The sequence below is a fragment of the Lissotriton helveticus genome, chromosome 1_1, assembly GCF_964261635.1.
Source record: "Lissotriton helveticus chromosome 1_1, aLisHel1.1, whole genome shotgun sequence".
Lineage (NCBI taxonomy): Eukaryota > Metazoa > Chordata > Amphibia > Caudata > Salamandridae > Lissotriton > Lissotriton helveticus.
This window is the reverse complement of record NC_136057.1, coordinates 889920158-889934341: the sequence shown is the minus strand read 5'-3', so window position 1 is coordinate 889934341 and position 14184 is coordinate 889920158. Positions and strand designations below refer to the sequence as shown.

Sequence of the window (14184 nt, the reverse complement as noted above, 5' to 3'; positions counted from 1 at the left end):
GAAAGCGGTGCAGAGCAAGTGCCGCCTTGGAAATCCCAACTTGCAGAATTGCTGACATTGCGCGCTCTCTTCGGTGGCGAACAGATCTAACCAAGGCTCTCCCCACAGCTAAAGAGACCTTATACCACCTCTGAGTGAAGACGTCATTCGTATTCCACCAGGCACCAGCGGCTGAGTTTGTCCGCCCTGGCATTCAGAGAACCTGCCAGGTGTTTAACCACCAGGGTCATGCCCTGATATTCCAGCCATTTTCAGAGATGAAGAGCCTCCTGACATAGGGTCCATGACCCCACCCTCCCTGTTTTTTTGCTGTACCACATGGTGGTGGTGTGTTCTGTGAACACCTGCACCACTTTCCGTATGAGAGAGGGAAGGGATGCCTTCAGTGCCAGACAAATCACCCAGAGCTCCAGCAGTTTGATATGGAGCCCGGACTCCGCCGGAGACTGACGCCTCTGATCTCCCCGCCTCTCCCAGATGGCCGCCCCCTCCCAGGAGTGATGCATCTGTCACCACAGTGAGGTCGGGTTGGAGAAGGGAGCGGTATCTGCCTCTGACCCAAGCGTGGTTCGTTAGCCACCACTGCACAGTCCCCTCCGAGATCTGGATGTAGTCGGAAAGATTGCCCTGGTGCGATGCCCACTGAAACTTAAGGTCCCACTGCAGAGCCCGCATATGCCTTCTGGCATGATCCACCAGCAGGATGCAGGAGGCCATGAGGCCCAGCAGCATCAGGGTCATGCTCACCGAAATCTGGAATAGAGGCTGAAACATCTGTATCATAGCCCGAATATACCGGACTCGCTGCTCGGTAGGATAGGCCCGCAACTGCACTGAGTTCAGAACAGCTCCTATGAAAGGGAGTGTTTGAGAGGGAGGTCAGGTGTGACTTAGGCACATTGATAGTGAACCCCAGCGAGTGCAGGAGGTCTGCGGTAGTCTGGAGGTGGGAGACGACAGCCTGGGGCGAGCCCGCCTTTAACAGCCAGTCGTTGAGATAGGGGAAGACTGAACCCCATATCTGCGCAGATGAGCTGCGACCACCGCCATCACTTTCGTGATAACCCATGGGCACCTGTACGGCACAAAGGGAAGCACGGTGAATTGAAAATGCTTGTGGCCACCGTGTAATGCAGGTAGCGCCTGTGTGCTGGCAGGACGGGGATGTGAAAATAGGCGTCTATCAGAGCTCTTGTCAACTAAACCATTTTGAAATGGCTGGTTCAGTTGACTATGTAATTGTCATCAGAGAGGGTTAGCCAAAAGAGTTGTCATCACTGATGAAGATGAGACCACTTGTTGACGTAGCTGGTGGCAACAGAGTTGCAGGAAGCATCAAGCCTGTCTACTGAAAGTAGGTCTAAGAAAAACCAGCAGCTCCAGGTGTCAACGAGATAGGTCTTGAAGAGGTCACAGATGGCAGGTTAATAATCAAAGTCACTATATTCACAGTCAATGGGAGTCGCCCCCTCAAAAAAAGAAGGTTTAAGCGGTAATGCTAACAGACCTCTGAAGAACTTACTTTGTATTTTTTTTTACCATTTTGGGTGCTGAATACTTGCGATGATGCTGCTATGATGACTTTCCTCTGGAAACGGGTGGCTTTTCCTACTTCGAGACAGAAACAGGAGCTTCCTTGAAAAACTCCAACTCTGGGAGCTCCACCTTTCCTCTTTTGCATGGCCTTCGTAGAAGCTTGTGGAAGGACTGCGTTCAGAAAAATCAAGACAGGTTGTTCCTTTAGAAAGGGGAACCCTTTACATGAAGTTTTCCTCCTTTTATTTCTGTCTTGGAGACTTGCAAAGGAAGGGTTTACAAATGGTGCATGTGCTTAGGGTACAAGCAGTACATACACTATATCTGAGGGTCATTTGCAAAAATTGTATTTGCCTGCAGGTGCTACAACTGGTTATCTTTTCTTCTATTGTGATGGAGAACCTCTCCTCTGGGTCAGATATTAGAGAAACCACTAACTAGAAACAACTCACTTGAGTGTTTCTGAAGCTTGCGCCGGTCTACATACAGGGCTGATGAAGAGTTAACAAAATATAAAGGTACATCTATCAGCAGAGGCAAAAAAAGAGAACAGCTCTTTCCAAGACATGTGCAATCTGAGCTAAAATGGCCTTTTGAGGGAGTGGGAAGCTTACTCAATCCATTCACTTCATTATCTTATGTTCAGACTTTTTCAAATGAAGTGAATGTGCTTGGGTCTTTGGGCATTTTTTCATCGACTATTACAATTCTAAAGCATGAGGTGTTCTTAGCATGATGAAGGGAAATGATTCAAGAACGTGAATCAATGAAAGGTCCAATGAAGAAGAACTATGTTTGTAATAGAAGCGTCCATCAGCTAAGTATAAGGTGAAGCGGTCTGTGATCTTCACCATCATGGGCAATGTGTGTGTTTAAGATTTTACGTTAAAAACAGAAAACTCCCTTTATGGACGGCACAAATGGTATATTGGGTTAAGTGAAAGATGATTTGGATAATTCTAGCCAGAATACAAAAGCACATCATACCCTTAGAGAACACAGTGAGGCACATGTAGGTCTGAGACATAAGGGACCACCATTTTAACAGATGACGCGAGAATAACAGGAAAGAAATACACTTCATGTTTGGTTTTTTATAGCACCAATTTCTGGACTTCTCCATATTCCGTTAGAAGAATGCTGTCATCAGTACCTTTGTGCTGGCTTCATACACTACATCATTAAAACTCTTCTTAAGGCAGACGAAAATCTTCTATAATTCTTAGTGATATCTTTAGTTAATCCTAGTAACACTTTTAGAAGGTGCAGGGTTAAAAGTAGGGATATAATGTGCCACATTATCAGAAACACATCATCCTAGCACCTTCTAATGTAGGACAGGAACATGCAATTTCAAAGGATGACCTCTTGTGCGTCACAGTGAGGGCATGATACTTCCCAGTAAAATCTATGTAACTGTCTTAACTTAATATGTTGATATATACACCACAACCGCTCATCTATTATTGTGACTGTCAAGTTTTCTCCTTACCAGACAGTGGCGAGTTACACCTAAAATACTGGGGTCATAACTGTAGATTTCTGAAGCTCTAAAAGGAACTATGAAAAGGAACACTGGCAAGTGTTTCTCACTCCTCTTAAAACTAGTTATTCTCAAGTAGGTGGGAGTGTCGGCGTCAGACAACTCGTCATTGAGAGAATCTCTCATCTGTAGGTATTAAATACGGAGCCCCATACACTGTACCTACAAATCAATACACACACAACAGTTGGTATTTTATGCTATATGAATACTTTTTGTATACACTATTCATCCATAAATCATGCGCATTAGAATGACTGAATATAATGATTAACTCAACAATTCTTATACACATTGTGGCAAGGATTAGCGCAACCCTAACCACATTTTATCGCATACCCATATTTGCTCATCTAAATATAATTTCAACCCTGGAGTGCCCTTCGTCTTGACAACTTGACAGAGTTAAAGCTGTGTGTATGTACCCCCACACACGCGCACCCACATACGCACACCGACACGTATGCACACACGCACCCACACGGGTGCACCACACCCACACACACACACACACAATATATAAAGGAACTCTGGGTAGTTCCCAAGTTTAGGTGGAGAGCAGCTCCAGTAAAGACCACCCTACAACACCAGCGAGACACTGAATCTGCTCACCTCAAATGTCTTTTTCTAGCAACTTTTTTAGGCATAGAATTAGCGCAGTACCATCCACACTGAGCTAGAAAGCGAAAAAGTATCTTGCCTTTTTAACAGAAGTCTTTAATGGCAAGAGACTGTTACTTTCTAGCTAAACTTAGGAACTACCCAGAGTCCTTTGCTTTTCTGCATAATTAATGCAGCATTCTAAGCTTGAAATTATACTGTTTTGATATATACACATGCATATTCACTGACTGAAAACAAAGGATAAAGGACAATTATAGTTAGGTGAAAATGTTGGTAAAAACATAACATTTTAAAATACCAAAACCAATTAAATTAAGGGATTATCGCTTTCTCTAGTTACTAACTCATGCCCTAAGGTATAACCTGCGACACCGCCATACACATTTTTGTCATCAATGTCATTTCAGATGTTACAGTGATATCAATGATGTCATAAAATATTTTACGAGTGATGTAATATGTGAGGTTATTAGCTCTGCATGGCGAAGGCATGAGTTATAGTTACCCTAAATAACTATAACTGCTGAATGTCAGCGTTTAAAAAAAAAAAAAAAGCATTATGTTTTAATGAACAAGTTACTTACCTTCGGTAACGCATTATCTGGTAGAACCTCTATCTAGCTGCAGATTCCTTACCTTTGAATTTCCGAGGCATCAGGCTGTATCCGGAAGCCTTTGCTGAGCAATACCCCTTGCGCACGCCGTCGGGTGGCTCTATTCGGCTCAGTGTGACGTAGTCGGCGTTGTTAACGTCGGTTATGACCTTGATGTACCTATATAGGTGCCACCCAGGCACACGGACGTACTATTAACAGGAACCACTGTGCTAGGCCCGGCCCACGTGCCTAGAAGGACATCAGTAAGTGCTTCATTAACGGGCAAAAGGGGTTCTGTGGTGGAAGTCCCAGGCTGAAGCACGTCAGCCAGGAGATTAGTCCTGACCTCCACTGAGGGCAGTTCCAATCCAAGGACCTAGGCTGCCCTCTTAACCACCATTGCAAAAGATGCCCCCTCCTCCATAGTCACAGTTGGAGGAGAGATCATGCCAGTATCTGGAGAAGTATCCAGTCCCCGGGCTTCTCCAAGTTCCCCATACCAGTCTAACTGCTCTGCAGAGTCATCCTGGTGTTCCAGAGGCTGGTATCGCCGATGGGCACCGGTGGCACCGCAGGCACAGACTACAGGTCTGACGCTGGGGGAGGTCGCGGTGGCACGACCGGTGTCGACCCAGATCGGATCTCTGAGGCCCCACCGGTGCAGTGGCCGGAGCTGATGGCATTGAATCAGACTGGGCCTCCTCTGACCCATGGGGCCCGAAGGCTCAACGGAGAGGTCGGCCTGCTCAATTGCACAGCGCTTGGCCTCGTAGAACGCTTTGATCTGCGCAGTGGTTGCTCTGGGGCCTGGAAAAGGAGGCAGGCGCGAAGTTGTCCCTGGCTCAGGCTTCGTAGAACCGTGCCTAGAGCATTGGTGCTCCTTACTTGCTTCATGGGACAACAGTCGAGGTAAGATGAAGTCCTCTTGGACTACTACTACTTCTAGTGCCTCTTCCCGTGTGTGTCCCGATGACATTCAGTGGGATGAAGAGGACTTTGGGCTCCGAGAGCGGTCCCGCGACCTCCTCTTCCTCGATCGGGACCAGGACTTCTGACAGTCCCGAGCACGACTTCAGATCGTAGTTGCACTTGAGACACTAGAAGCAGATGACGAAGGGGATCGGTGACTGACATCGTGCGGGGAAAGGCCCTGCACAGCTTAAATCGGGTCTTCCTCAAAGACATCCAATCACGCAATGGAAAAAAATCTGGAAGTCGACAAAAAGTCGAGAAAAAACCTGTCAATAAATGACAGAGGGGTAAAACTTCCCAGATCGGCGCTTAACTAGTGCCGAAAGAAAATAACTGAAGTCCTCGTGCTTGGGCCGCACCTTTGTAGGTACCGCAACGTCATAACTGACGCTAACGAACCTGACGTCACGCAGACCTGAATGGAGCCACCCGATGGCGTGTGCAAGGGCTATTGCTCAGCAAAAGTTTCAGGATTCAGCCAGACGCCTCGGAAATTCAAAGGTAAGAAATCTGCAGCTATAAGTCTCTATCAGATTGACATTTTCACCAAACTAGAACGTCCCTATAGCCCTGGGTTTTTTCAGCTAATTTGGAAGTTTTGTTCTGTAATGTAAAGTAAGATATTATTTAAATTCCTAACTTTACCCTTTGGCTCTTTCAGTACATTTTTGAGTTTTATTTTCAATGAAAAGTACGAGGTCAAGTACTGTGCAACACCCTGCAGGCACACAACCCCCACGGTGCATGGCTTTGGACGTGCATGATGTTGGGTTGGGCACAATGCCTGGCCTGCGTCCAATCCCTGCGGGCACCCATCACCTCACTGTTCATGGCCTTCAAAGGTAGCATGGGTTTTAGAATAGGCCCTGCGACCAGCCCCTGCTTCCAGCCCCTGCATAAGTCCAATTGTCTTCCATTAAATATAAAAAAAGGCAGGCCTACTAGCTTTTTCAGAGGGTGAGCACATCCACTGGCAAAACATCATCAATTATAATAAAAATAATATTTTATAAATACATACAGTGCAATGCCTAATACTTATTGTCACACCATATTCTAAATAAAGCATATTTTTATTAACAACCTTAAACGTGTCAATCTGTTTTTTAATGTATTACAGGCCGCAAAATGCAGCCATACAACCAAATACCAGGGATCCCTGTACTCCAGCAGAATAGCATACAGCTCTGGCTCAGAGTGCTTTAAAAATTATGGCAAGCTCTACTAGAGTCATGAATTCAATGAGCCTCTGCAGCCCTTCACAACATACAAAAAATACTTGGTGGTGGCCCTGCCTCTCTACACGACCCCATTTCCAAAAATGAAGTTTCCTGTGACCAACTGGCACTGGCCCACCCCAGGGTTCTTGTATTTAAAAAGGGTGGCAGACTTTTGGGGGTTTTTGTTTTGAAAAGTAAACTCCACGGTAGCATAAAAAAATGATTTTGCCCATGGGGGACCTACATTCCCTGCACCACTTTATGTTTTGTTTGTTTTTTACCCTTTTTGCAGGATGTATGGACTGAGCACGCAAGTCATAAAATGGCTGCCATAACAGCTTTGTTGATATAGTGGCGGCCAATCAGATAGTCATGTTTGCGGATCATCCTGTGTCTGGCCGCAGCGTTTTGGGCAAACTTAAGTTAATTCAAAAGGTAGCCAGGTAGACCAACATACAACGTATCAGCATAATCAATACGAGATGCTTGGATGAACGTTTTCCTTGTTGAAGTGGGGAGTAATGGTAAAAATCTTTTCAGTGCCTTCAAAATACAAAAACATATTCCAGGTAGTTTTTTTAATCTGAGGGCCAAAGCACAATTTTTCATTGAACCAGATACCAAATTCTTAGTCGGTCCCACGCGGGGGGGGAAGGCATAGGAGACTCGTCGGGCCAAAAGGATCATCAAAACTTTGGGAAATTACCAAAGAAGAGGATCTCAGTTTTGCCCTCAATGCACTACAGGTGAGCAGAAGTTAGCCACTGAAAGATTGCAGTCAGGCAAGTTTTAGCGTAGGAAGGACTGGACTCACTTTTGATCCAGGTAAAGAGAAGCGAAGTATCATCAGCAAATGAGATGACTTTGGTTCCCAATTCCTCTGCTAGCTGAATGAAGGGAGACACATAGATGTGAAATAGCAGAGGGCTCAGTACAGAGAATTGGGTAACCCCAGTAGCCACATTCTGGGTAGCAGCCTCAAAAGGTATAATCCAGATTTGCTGGGTTCAATCCTCCAAATAGGATTTTAGCCAGTTCCAGGCTGACCCTACCACCCCAATTTCCTGAAGGCGGGCCAGGAGCAGGTCACGTGGGACGGTATTGAACGCAGCCGATAGGTCCAGAACAACCTGGCAAATCCTGCCCCCAGCATCCAAGTTTTCACGTATGTCCTCTGATATTTCCAGCCAGTTGGAGGCAAACCTTAATAAAGTACTAAAGAAGAATAGCAACTGCTAAAGCAGAATATTTCGCCTTCTCCGCCTTAAATCATCCAATAAATCTAAGGACATATTTAGGATAGTAAGAGATATGACCCACCCTGACTGAACAAACAGTAAAATTCCACCTACTCAGGAGCTGTGTGACGGATTGGTAATTTTCTTTCAAGAGAAAATTATAAGATCATGGAAGGTCTGAAAGATGTGGCCCTACCTTGTTATCGGGACCAGGAAAAGGGAGAAACATCTAAGAACAACCTTGACAGGGATAACAATCTTAAGTCACCTATCCCCGAGCTCACTATGGATGAATTTAAGATGCCCTCGGAAGAGGAGTTTGCTCGAGTGGCTCAAGGAATCTCTTCAGGGCCACCTCTGGATCCTATCCCCCACAAGATATTGAAAGAACTAGGATCAGAGATATTTCCTATCCTACGTCAGCTGTGCGGCCAGTCCCTAAGTAGCGGAATGGTGCCACCCAGCTGGTAGGAGGCAATTATAACACCGCTCCTGAGAAAATCCACACTGGACCCAGGTTGCCATAAGAACTATAGGCCAATCTGCCTATTACCATACCCAGTTAAGATGATGGTATGTTTGGTAAGTAGGGCATTGCCCCTTTTCTTGGAGACAAACAATGAACTGGAAGATGAGCAATTTGGGTTTAGGCCTGGTCACAGAACAGAGACAGCCTTGGACCGTTTTGGATAGCCTTCGAATGCGGGCGGACAGGGGACAATCAGCAACCCTAATATTGCTAGACCTGTCCGCTGCATTCGATACGGTCAATCACGCCAATCTTCTCACAAGGCTGGAAACTCTGGAAGTGACAGGTGTGGCACTGAGCTGGATGCGCTTCTATTTATCTGATAGATGGCAAGCAGTAGCGCTCCCCCCGTATCAATCGGAATTTGTAAAAAAATGAACACGGAGTACCTCAGGGGTCTTCTATCACCCCAATACTGTTCAATGCATATATGCGACCACTGCTGGATATTGTAAAAACACATAATATTAGCGTGGTCAATTACGCCAATGACACCCAGCTTATAGTGTCCCTGGACGGCGACCATGCGGACTCTCAGGAAAGTTTTCATGCATGTATGCTAGAAATGGTGAAATGGTTAAGGGACAACTCGCTTCAATTTAACAGTGAGAAAACAGAGATTCTGCACTGTAAGGTGGGTGGGGTCTCTCTAGGACTACCTTCTGATTTCTGGCCCATACCTACAGATGTCCCTCTGGTACCAGTGAGCACAGCACGCAATCTGGGGGTCAGTTTCAATGAAAAGCTGAATTTGGAGTCCCATGTTAACAAACTGGTGGGAGGTTTCTATACTCTCATCCGGGGACTGCAGAAAGTGCTACCATTACTGCCAGCCCAGGCAAGAATCAGGGTAGTAAGGAGCATTATACTGAGTCGTCTGGATTATTGTAATGCCCTGCTCTTGCATTCTCTGGGATATCTGATTGCTAGACTCCAGAGTATTCAAGCGGCAGCAGCAAAGCTTGCTCTGACCCGGGCATGCCACTCCTCGACGACACAAGCGCTGGCAGATTCGCACTGGCTTACGGTGACTCAAAGGATTTTGTTTAAATCCTTATGTATAGTATTTAAGGCACTTCATGGATAGGGGCCTAAACCGCTCCAAGGCAGATTAAAAAGGTATGAACCTGCACGCAGTCTTCGTTCATCTTCTGCAAGTCTTGCTAGGATTCCCAGGATAAAGAAAGCAACCCTTGGGGGAAGAGCGTTCGGAGTGGCAGCTGCCCGCCTTTGGATTCGTCTTCCTTTGGAAATTAGGAAAATACAGGACCTAATGATGTTCCGTAAGAGAGTCAAGACGTGGCTCTTCCCCAAAGTATGACCCTCTGACCCAGCCATGTAACCCTTTATACCAGTTTCTTCTCCCAATGTCTCAGCGCTAGGCTGCTCGCAGGGTTGCAGTGCGCTCTACAAATGTTAAAAATAAATAAAAATAAATAAATACATTTCAACCAACGCTTATTCCTTGCTATGTGAAAATCTAAAGCCAGATTGGGTCGGATGAAGAAGATCATGACATTCCACAAACTATAACTAACCAGTGGTGGCTTCTCCACTCCTCTCTATACAAGAGTCCTCGATTCGAAGGATAAGCGGCACGACAACAGGGTATGGGTCAGAAAATCTTTTCAACTTTCATTTAGTGAATTACATCCAGATTATAGCTGACAAATTTCGGCTATTTGCCTTCAACTGGACATCAAGGAAGTCATAAATTATGTCAAAGGACATGTCATGAGTGACGTACTATATGAGGTCATAAGCAGTCGCAGGTGAATATCTGTTTGTTTTTTAGTTCTAAACGTTAATGATGTCAGTGTCATATTTAGTGAATATACACACACACGATATATACATATATATATATACATACATACACAAACACACAAATGTACATATTGTTTCCTTTCCTGCATTTCGCTATTGCTAGCCTTGTTTACTGAATATATATATATATATATATATATATATATATATATATATATATATATATATATATATATATAAAACCAAATGCTCATCAGAGTATCATTAACAGCTTTGTTGAATAGAAGCAAGGGCTCAGAGGATGCAGGTCCCAGGCTGAAGAACGTTTGTAAGAAAATTAGTTTTAACTTCCCCAGAGCGCAGCTGTAGGTCTAGAAGCTCAGCATGTTCAATTACAGCAGAAAAGAAACCACTCTCTTCTTTTGAGGACCCGAGGGAGGTGATGGGGGTGGGTGCAGCCAACCCAGTATCAGCGAAAGTATTAGGTACAATGGACTCCAGTAGATAAACAGTCATCATCGCAATGTGGGGAAAAATTATGCCCATCATTGCCACGGTCTCTCTAGGATGTGGTCTAAGGTCTGTACTAGAACCAAAAAGATGATGTAGCCTCAGAAGACAGCTCTGCGGTAGTGGTGGTACAAATTAAGAATCAGGATGTACAGGAACCTGGTGCCCTGGAGTGGAGTCAGAGCTTGACTTCACTCTGGGTCGATCACCTTCCAGCACCGGCAACGTCCAAGTCAGCGTTGATGAACGGGGGACTGATGCAGGTCTGGAGTTAAAGTTGGAACTGGTGCAGAACCGGAGATGGATTTGAGAGGCTCAGTGAGTGTAGAGGACTGATTTGTCGGTGGTAACCCCACTAGAGGCCCCTCAGAATCTTTGCAGCCCAAAGATGCACCAGAGGGAGCCTGAGGAGTACGAAAAGTAAGCAGCATTTTTGGCAGATTGGCTCCGCAAGTCTGGAGCAAGCTCTACTGGCATGTTGACAAACTTGCAACTTCACTTACGATAGAGTGTGGTGGGATGTGGTTGAGTCCCGCTTCATCAGCATGTTTCCTCTGATTTATCTGATGATTTGGACCACGAAAAAGATATGTTGCGGGACTGACCTTGAGAGCTGCAGCAGGTCCATGTCCTTGACATGGAGCGGAACTTACATGAGGTCTGAGAATTCTTTCAGTGTTCTGAGACATACAGCACTCCTTCAGGATCCCAGATCGCCTTTGGGCTCATGACTCTGCCAGTCTGGTGTTATTCGAATCACCATCACCTGAGAACCATACAAACTTAATGAGCATGATCGGAGGAAAAGCATACACTAATGTCCCTGATCAACTGAAGTGCCTTGTCCACTGATCCTGGCTCCTGAGAGCTGGACTTGACGTCTCTGCAGTTTTTGCGTTGACTCACGGATACAAAGTCGAGAGATGGCGTTCTTCACATTTCGAAGAAGTATTGCATGCCTATATCACCCAGAACTCATTTGTAGTTTTTCTTGTAGAAACAACTGAGGAATTCTATTTGCTGGTTTGGGTTGCCCAGGATGTATACTGCCTTCAGAGTGAGACCTCTGATTATTGACCACAAGCAGATCTTGAGCTTCTAGTAAGAGTGGCTTTGTGGTAATGTCTGTCTGAATCAGTATGTTTCTCGTTTTGAAAGACCGAAGGAAAGCCTTGTGAGCAAGGTGAACCACTCAACTCTAGATAGCTGATATGGTACCAATAGAGGAGTCGTACTGTTGCACCAAAATGAGATGGAATGTTTCACAGAAAGAGTCAGTTGCAATTTGTTGTTCCACTTGTCCTGCATGTGATCATTGATCTTCCAAGCACTGCTGTTGGAGTCTCATAAGCTGCCTTGCATTTAGTAAAATAGAGATGAAGGGCGCTATAGAACCGTAAAGAGATTTTTAGGGGCGTAGCTTAGTCATTGAGAATTAGGGAGGGGTGGGGGCGGGTGGGGGTTCAATCTTATCTCCAACTTAAAAAGCAGTTGGCCTCAGGGTGAATATGTAAAAGGACCAAGGTTCAGGATGGAATGTTCCCATGAGGTGCAGTCAGTACTGATTTGCATTAGGTGGGCCTCTGAGGCTGATTTAGAGTTTGGTGGACAGGTAATCATTTGCAACGGTCAAACTCAAGGTCCACCCTCCCGATTATCAGTTTGACAATTGCATGTTTTAACAAGATCGAGTAAAAGTTACGCTGTCAGGGTAAACATTCCTTTAACGGCACGAGGACTATTTAGTCTATTATGGTCAGATGGCTTCTTTTTTCTTCTGTCCTTCACCAAGTATATTTTGGTGGTGAGGGAAGAGTAAAAAAAAAAAAAGCTATAAAAAGAAAAATGACCCCCAACCCATGGAAGAAAACTAGCTTGGAGGTCATTCGTTTTTTAGTTTTCAAAAACAAACTAAGCTGTTTAAATAAAAAACAGTCAGCTGTCAAAACCTTCCTCACATTGACGGGAATCGCCATGACAGCAGCTCCTGCCAATGTGTAGAGATATCAGCCCGGCTGGCAAAGTCTCTAAATTTGGCAGATGGAGTAAAGACAGTTAAGTCCTCCACCACCCCGTCTGCCTTTGCTAAATCCTACATTATGCACTCTGTCTAGACTGCCATAGTGGGCAAAACAATGGTTTGAATGGTATCCCGAGGGATTGCAGTGCTAAGACTATTTGCAAGCATTTATCCCATCACCCTTTGAGTGTGTGATTGCCAGTAGTATGCCTGGAAACTTGCATAGCTTTCCAAGCCTACTACTGCCAATGTTAGTGAATTCGAAAAAGTGGTACATTTGCATCCATTCAAGGAGTACTTTTATTGGTGCAGATTTGCTGCTTCTTTGGTAAACTAGCAACTATGAGGAAAATTTACAAATAATACCTGTAACACATGTTGCATCTTCTGAAAAGAGCAGAAATGTACCAGATCTCTAAAGAAATGGAACAATTAATTCTGCTCTGTCCTTTGTGCTGCCTAGTGCCAGTGCCGACACTTTTTTCTATCCCATTTTATTGAGTTTGCAGGTGCAACAGTGTAAGTACCTGAGAAAAATCGACTGAAGCTTGCAGTTTCGCCCCTAACAAAGTAACCATGAACCACTTGAAAAAAATGCAGTCAACGCTGATACTCCTTCTCCAACCCAGTGCCTAGTAGAAATCTCTATGCAGTCCCTTAATGCGAATCTCTTTGCTGTGGCCTGCCATTCTCGCCTAGGTGAGGCCGCAATAGGTTACTTTCAATCCTCAGTATGAGTTATCATTCTTTCAACTCCCCATGCTGTATTATCCGGCCAAGTTGGCATTAATTAGCGCTCCTCCATGTCCCGGCTATCCCATATTTCCCTACATTTCTGTGAGCATCCCCTACCCCTGTACACCAGCTTTTCCAGGGCTCTGCACCTCCTTCGCGCAGTCTTGCACCCATGGCCAGTCCTCACATCCCCATTTCCTCGAGATTTCTCTTTTTGTCAGAAGGAATCCTAGGTCGGCCAGGATCTTCTGGTATGATGTCCCTGCCAAACCTCTCCACACGCCCAGCAGCACCAGTGTCACCTGTCCCTCTACTGGTGTGTCCACTGCACTCTCAAGACTAACGCAGACACCTTTGCACTACAATGCCAGGTATCAGCGTTATGGTCAGGATACTTTTGCGTGGGAAAGGGTACCTTCCTGCACAAAAATCATCCTTGAAGACCCTTTCCTCTTTGTATGGGTGCTGCAGAATGTGACAGACACACAGAGAGGAAATACGGAGGAGAAATTGCTTTCTTGTAATCCTAGTCCTCTTTCAGGGGAATCCTCAAATTCATAAGCACTGAAAATGCCTGTGAACTTACGTGTGTGTATAAATACAGCCTATAGAGGGGAAAAATTACCAGATTACATTTACTTTTCATTTTAAAAGTTACACAAATACATTAATAAAATAAACAAAGTCTTCGACAAACGTATATTTTAAAGAAAAGAATATGAGAAATTGTTAATCAAAAGGTTGAGATTGAAAGAATAACACATAAAAACTGTCACTGTGACTTTAAGAACTTCAAAGCAACCCCTGCATCCCATCATGGACCACAGTAGACAGGTCAGGTCATTTTTTACGGAAACCTAAGGAATCCTGGGTACATCACTTTTTGAGAGCTGC

The 14184-nt window shown here is 44.9% G+C and overlaps 1 protein-coding gene across 1 annotated transcript in view; it reads right to left on the bottom strand.

The window, feature by feature from the left end:
- ARID2 (AT-rich interaction domain 2) overlaps positions 1-14184 on the bottom strand; it is a 1386754-nt gene that overhangs the window by 354253 nt on the left and 1018317 nt on the right. The gene's annotated exons all lie outside the window — the stretch shown is intronic.